Genomic DNA, 6,934 nt, shown 5'->3' with positions numbered 1-6,934 from the left:
GATTTTCTGTAATTTTTTGTCTCTTCTCCCCCTGCCCTTGTGTATCCAATTCCCTTGCACTTGTGTGTGATGTTTGTCTGTACAATTATGTAAATATATGTAAATACTTGTAAGATGTTTTTGATAAGAAAAGATAAAAAAAAAATTAAAATAATGGACAACTGAGTAGTAGTAGTAGGTTTGAAATGGGCCGGTAATTATTTAGCACTGTGGCATCAAGACTGCTCTTCTTTAAGAGAGGCTTAATGACCGCAGTTTTAAGGCTCTTGGGAATATTCCAGATCCAAGCGACATGTTGACTTTTTGAGTGATTGGAGCCAACAGACTGCTCACCGTAGACTTTAAAAATCTGGTAGACAATGCATAAAGGCAGCATGTAGTGGAACTCAGACTTGTGGTGATCTCTTGGACAGTTTTGTCAGCCAAAAATGCAAAATGGGTTAACTCCAGTTGTCTAGCTGGCTGCGTGCTTGTTATCTGCAAATAATGGTATTTTTAATGTTCTGAACTGAGTCTTGCAAAGAAGACTGCAAACTCATTGCACCTGGAGAAATACAGAAACCATCAGACAAAGTAACATTTACCACACTGTAATTTGAAATGTTAACCCGCTTTGTCATTAGCAGGTCCAGAGTGTGCCCTTTGCCCTTGGTGGGGCCACTCAGGTGCGGAGTAAGACCAAAGCTTCTGAGGACAGCGCCAAGCTCTTTAGAAGAAGACGAGGTTGAGCGGGGCGTGAAGGAAGGAAGGAACAGTCACTCACGTACGGGAAACTCCTACCAAGCAGTGGCCAGCCTATAGCACACTGGGATTCTGTGGTAATTGAACCAAGTTTAGCAGTTCCTTTCATCAGTTAATAACACAAGCAGGCTTTCCTATTTACCAATGTAGATAACAGGGGTTACAACAGTGACTCTGGTGGGTCTCGAACTCACAGCCTTTGAATGCCTTTGCAACTTTTGTCTGATTCCCCTTTTTCACAAAAGAAAACAGTCATCCGAAAACGGTCTACATCAATCATTCCTTACCATCAAACTGAGAAACAAGGAGTGAAAAGAGTGCATTTACTCTGTTTATTCAGGGATACTGTTCAATCTCTAATTGCAAAATAGCTCTTTCGGGTGATATGTTTTTCTGTACATGTAAACAACTGATTTGCTTGAAAGGCTATCATGAAGGCACTGCTGGGATTTACTAGACAGGCACTTTGACCAACTAAGCCACAGCGCCTCTAAAATGTTACTCCAACCTGTTTCAGGTAGATATTCAGCAAACAATGTTACCTCGTGGATTTTGCCTGCGATAGCTCTTCCAAAATAGCTTGTCATCCCTGGGTGGGCTCGAACCACCAACCTCCCGGTTAACAGCCGAGCGCGCTGGCCAATTGCGCCACAGAGACATCCAGCCCAGTCGAAAAAATATTTGCGACTTGACAAGCCGCAACATCTTTTTTTTTTTAAAGCGAGCCAGCAACATTCGAAAGTTCAGCCCCTGTCCAATCAACTGTGTTTAATGGAGAGCGAGGGCATCAATCTTTCTACCTTTGAGCTAAATCCCCTGTACCAATGTAGCTATAAAAAAAACTGGAAGTCTTTCAATCAATCGACTCTCGCCAATTTATTGCGCACTCAATATACTGCAGTTAATCTGGATATTGAGGAAAAATTGCAAGATAATGTTATTTGACATAATGCCGATGTATTTGCTTACTTTTTCAAGCACACTTGGCAATAAACCTCGTTCAGCAGTGCCTTTTATCAGATAGTAAAGCGCGCAGACGTTCCATTGTAAAAAACAAAAATGTTCTCTCACCATTAGCGACTCTAGTGGGACTCAACCCACAACCTTTGAAAGCCCTTGCAACTAATGCCTAGAAGTCCAATGCGCTATCCATTGCGCCACAGAGCCCATACATCCTTGCGTGATGCTCATTTCCACAAACGCAAAACACGGTTTTCATCCAAAATGGGTCTACGTCAGTCATTCCTTGCCAACAAACTGAGAATCAAAAAGTGAAAAGAGTGCAGTTAATCTGTGTGTGCAGGGATACTTTTCCATCTCTTATTCCAATTTGTAACAGCAGTGCATTTTCTGTCATTGTAAATAATTTGCACGCCTGAATGGACAACTGTAACCCTCTCCATAGCCCGGTATACATTATATCTCAACAGGAACATCCATCTCCGTGACAATAAAACAGCAGAACCTTGGCCCATCTTCAAAGGACTCTTGGCCGCACACCTCCGACACCTCCACATGGCAGCAGAGCACCGGTTCATCACCCACCTCATCCCCCACAACACCCTGATCCACCTTATACCCTCTGGAAACCTGGACATCATCTTCTGACCCCGGCATCACCCCCCCATCCACGGCATCACCCCCCATCACTGAAGAAAGTTTGAAGAACGATTGTGTGTTTGATTTTCTGTAATTTTTTGTCTCTTCTCCCCCTGCCCTTGTGTATCCCATTCCCTTGCACTTGTGTGTGATGTTTGTCTGTACAATTATGTAAATATATGTAAATACTTGTAAGATGTTTTTGATAATAAAAGATAAAAAAAATAAAATAATGGACAACTGAGTAGTAGTAGTAGGTTTGAGATGGGCCGGTAATTATTTAGCACTGTGGCATCAAGACTGCTCTTCTTTAAGAGAGGCTTAATGACCGCAGTTTTAAGGCTCTTGGGAATATTCCAGATCCAAGCGACATGTTGACTTTTTGAGTGATTGGAGCCAACAGACTGCTCACCGTAGACTTTAAAAATCTGGTAGACAATGCATAAAGGCAGCATGTAGTGGAACTCAGACTTGTGGTGATCTCTTGGACAGTTTTGTCAGCCAAAAATGCAAAATGGGTTAACTCCAGTTGTCTAGCTGGCTGCGTGCTTGTTATCTGCAAATAATGGTATTTTTAATGTTCTGAACTGAGTCTTGCAAAGAAGACTGCAAACTCATTGCACCTGGAGAAATACAGAAACCATCAGACAAAGTAACATTTACCACACTGTAATTTGAAATGTTAACCCGCTTTGTCATTAGCAGGTCCAGAGTGTGCCCTTTGCCCTTGGTGGGGCCACTCAGGTGCGGAGTAAGACCAAAGCTTCTGAGGACAGCGCCAAGCTCTTTAGAAGAAGACGAGGTTGAGCGGGGCGTGAAGGAAGGAAGGAACAGTCACTCACGTACGGGAAACTCCTACCAAGCAGTGGCCAGCCTATAGCACACTGGGATTCTGTGGTAATTGAACCAAGTTTAGCAGTTCCTTTCATCAGTTAATAACACAAGCAGGCTTTCCTATTTACCAATGTAGATAACAGGGGTTACAACAGTGACTCTGGTGGGTCTCGAACTCACAGCCTTTGAATGCCTTTGCAACTTTTGTCTGATTCCCCTTTTTCACAAAAGCAAAACAGTCATCCGAAAACGGTCTACATCAATCATTCCTTACCATCAAACTGAGAAACAAGGAGTGAAAAGAGTGCATTTACTCTGTTTATTCAGGGATACTGTTCAATCTATAATTGCAAAATAGCTCTTTCAGGTGATATGTTTTTCTGTACATGTAAACAACTGATTTGCTTGAAAGGCTATCATGAAGGCACTGCTGGGATTTACTAGACAGGCACTTTGACCAACTAAGCCACAGCGCCTCTAAAATGTTACTCCAACCTGTTTCAGGTAGATATTCAGCAAACAATGTTACCTCGTGGATTTTGCCTGCGATAGCTCTTCCAAAATAGCTTCTCGTCCCTGGGTGGGCTCAAACCACCAACCTCCCGGTTAACAGCCGAGCGCGCTGGCCAATTGCGCCACAGAGACATCCAGCCTAGTCAATAAAATATTTGCGACTCCACAAGCCGCAACATCTTTTTTTTTTTAAAGCGAGCCAGCAACATTCGAAAGTTCAGCCCCTGTCCAATCAACTGAGTTTAATGGAGAGCGAGGGCATCAATCTTTCTACCTTTGAGCTAAATCCCCTGTACCAATGTAGCTATAAAAAAAAACTGGAAGTCTTTCAATCAATCGACTCTCGCCAATTTATTGCGCACTCAATATACTGCAGTTAATCTGGATATTGAGGAAAAATTGCAAGATAATGTTATTTGACATAATGCCGATGTATTTGCTTACTTTTTCAAGCACACTTGGCAATAAACCTCGTTCAGCAGTGCTTTTTATCAGATAGTAAAGCGCGCAGACGTTCCATTGTAAAAAACAAAAATGTTCTCTCGCCATTAGCGACTCCAGTGGGACTCAACCCACAACCTTTGAAAGCCCTTGCAACTAATGCCTAGAAGTCCAATGCGCTATCCATTGCGCCACAGAGCCCATACGTCCTTGCGTGATGCTCATTTCCACAAACGCAAAACACGGTTTTCATCCAAAATGGGTCTACGTCAGTCATTCCTTGCCAACAAACTGAGAATCAAAAAGTGAAAAGAGTGCAGTTAATCTGTGTGTGCAGGGATACTTTTCCATCTCTTATTCCAATTTGTAACAGCAGCGCATTTTCTGTCATTGTAAACAATTTGCACGCCTGAATGGACAACTGTAACCCTCTCCATAGCCCGGTATACATTATATCTCAACAGGAACATCCATCTCCGTGACAATAAAACAGCAGAACCTTGGCCCATCTTCAAAGGACTCTTGGCCGCACACCTCCGACACCTCCACATGGCAGCAGAGCACCGGTTCATCACCCACCTCGTCCCCCACAACACCCTGATCCACCTTATACCCTCTGGAAACCTGGGCATCATCTTCTGACCCCGGCATCACCTCCCCCAACCACGGCATCAACCCCCATCACTGAAGAAAGTTTGGAGAATGATGGTGTGTTTGATTTTCTGTAATTTTTTGTCTCTTCTCCCCCTGCCCTTGTGTATCCCATTCCCTTGCACTTGTGTGTGATGTTTGTCTGTACAATTATGTAAATATATGTAAATACTTGTAAGATGTTTTTGATAATAAAAGATAAAAAAAAAATTAAAATAATGGACAACTGAGTAGTAGTAGTAGGTTTGAAATGGGCCGGTAATTATTTAGCACTGTGGCATCAAGACTGCTCTTCTTTAAGAGAGGCTTAATGACCGCAGTTTTAAGGCTCTTGGGAATATTCCAGATCGAAGCAACATGTTGACTTTTTGAGTGAGTGGAGCCAACAGACTGCTCACCGTAGACTTTAAAAATCTAGTAGGCAATGCATAAAGGCAGCATGTAGTGGAACTCAGACTTGTGGTGATCTCTTGGACAGTTTTGTCAGCCAAAAATGCAAAATGGGTTAACTCCAGTTGTCTAGCTGGCTGCGTGCTTGTTATCTGCAAATAATGGTATTTTTAATGTTCTGAACTGAGTCTTGCAAAGAAGACTGCAAACTCATTGCACCTGGAGAAATACAGAAACCATCAGACAAAGTAACATTTACCACACTGTAATTTGAAATGTTAACCCGCTTTGTCATTAGCAGGTCCAGAGTGTGCCCTTTGCCCTTGGTGGGGCCACTCAGGTGCTGAGTAAGACCAAAGCTTCTGAGGACAGCGCCAAGCTCTTTAGAAGAAGACGAGGTTGAGCGGGGCGTGAAGGAAGGAAGGAACAGTCACTCACGTACGGGAAACTCCTACCAAGCAGTGGCCAGCATATAGCACACTGGGATTCTGTGGTAATTGAACCAAGTTTAGCAGTTCCTTTCATCAGTTAATAACACAAGCAGGCTTTCCTATTTACCAATGTAGATAACAGGGGTTACAACAGTGACTCTGGTGGGTCTCGAACTCACAGCCTTTGAATGCCTTTGCAACTTTTGTCTGATTCCCCTTTTTCACAAAAGCAAAACAGTCATCCGAAAACGGTCTACATCAATCATTCCTTACCATCAAACTGAGAAACAAGGAGTGAAAAGAGTGCATTTACTCTGTTTATTCAGGGATACTGTTCAATCTATAATTGCAAAATAGCTCTTTCAGGTGATATGTTTTTCTGTACATGTAAACAACTGATTTGCTTGAAAGGCTATCATGAAGGCACTGCTGGGATTTACTAGACAGGCACTTTGACCAACTAAGCCACAGCGCCTCTAAAATGTTACTCCAACCTGTTTCAGGTAGATATTCAGCAAACAATGTTACCTCGTGGATTTTGCCTGCGATAGCTCTTCCAAAATAGCTTGTCGTCCCTGGGTGGGCTCGAACCACCAACCTCCCGGTTAACAGCCGAGCGCGCTGGCCAATTGCGCCACAGAGACATCCAGCCCAGTCGAAAAAATATTTGCGACTTGACAAGCCGCAACATCTTTTTTTTTTTAAAGCGAGCCAGCAACATTCGAAAGTTCAGCCCCTGTCCAATCAACTGTGTTTAATGGAGAGCGAGGGCATCAATCTTTCTACCTTTGAGCTAAATCCCCTGTACCAATGTAGCTATAAAAAAAACTGGAAGTCTTTCAATCAATCGACTCTCACCAATTTATTGCGCACTCAATATACTGCAGTTAATCTGGATATTGAGGAAAAATTGCAAGATAATGTTATTTGACATAATGCCGATGTATTTGCTTACTTTTTCAAGCACACTTGGCAATAAACCTCGTTCAGCAGTGCCTTTTATCAGATAGTAAAGCGCGCAGACGTTCCATTATAAAAAACAAAAATGTTCTCTCACCATTAGCGACTCTAGTGGGACTCAACCCACAACCTTTGAAAGCCCTTGTAACTAATGCCTAGAAGTCCAATGCGCTATCCATTGCGCCACAGAGCCCATACATCCTTGCGTGATGCTCATTTCCACAAACGCAAAACACGGTTTTCATCCAAAATGGGTCTACGTCAGTCATTCCTTGCCAACAAACTGAGAATCAAAAAGTGAAAAGAGTGCAGTTAATCTGTGTGTGCAGGGATACTTTTCCATCTCTTATTCCAATTTGTAACAGCAGCGCATT

At 42.8% G+C, this 6,934-nt stretch overlaps 1 non-coding gene across 1 annotated transcript; it reads right to left on the bottom strand.

Annotated features, from left to right (window-relative positions):
* Positions 1–6,170: 6,170 nt before the first annotated feature.
* Positions 6,171–6,244, bottom strand: trnan-guu (transfer RNA asparagine (anticodon GUU)). Its single transcript has one exon. It is a non-coding gene; the product is annotated as a tRNA-Asn (tRNA).
* Between the last annotated feature and the right edge of the window lie 690 nt (positions 6,245–6,934).

The sequence above is a fragment of the Eucyclogobius newberryi genome, unplaced genomic scaffold (assembly GCF_026437365.1).
Source record: "Eucyclogobius newberryi isolate DKJ021-1_F unplaced genomic scaffold, fEucNew1.0.hap1 SCAF_41, whole genome shotgun sequence".
Classification (NCBI taxonomy): domain Eukaryota; kingdom Metazoa; phylum Chordata; class Actinopteri; order Gobiiformes; family Gobiidae; genus Eucyclogobius; species Eucyclogobius newberryi.
Note: the sequence above shows the minus strand (reverse complement) of the source record. Positions and strands in the feature narration are given on the sequence as shown.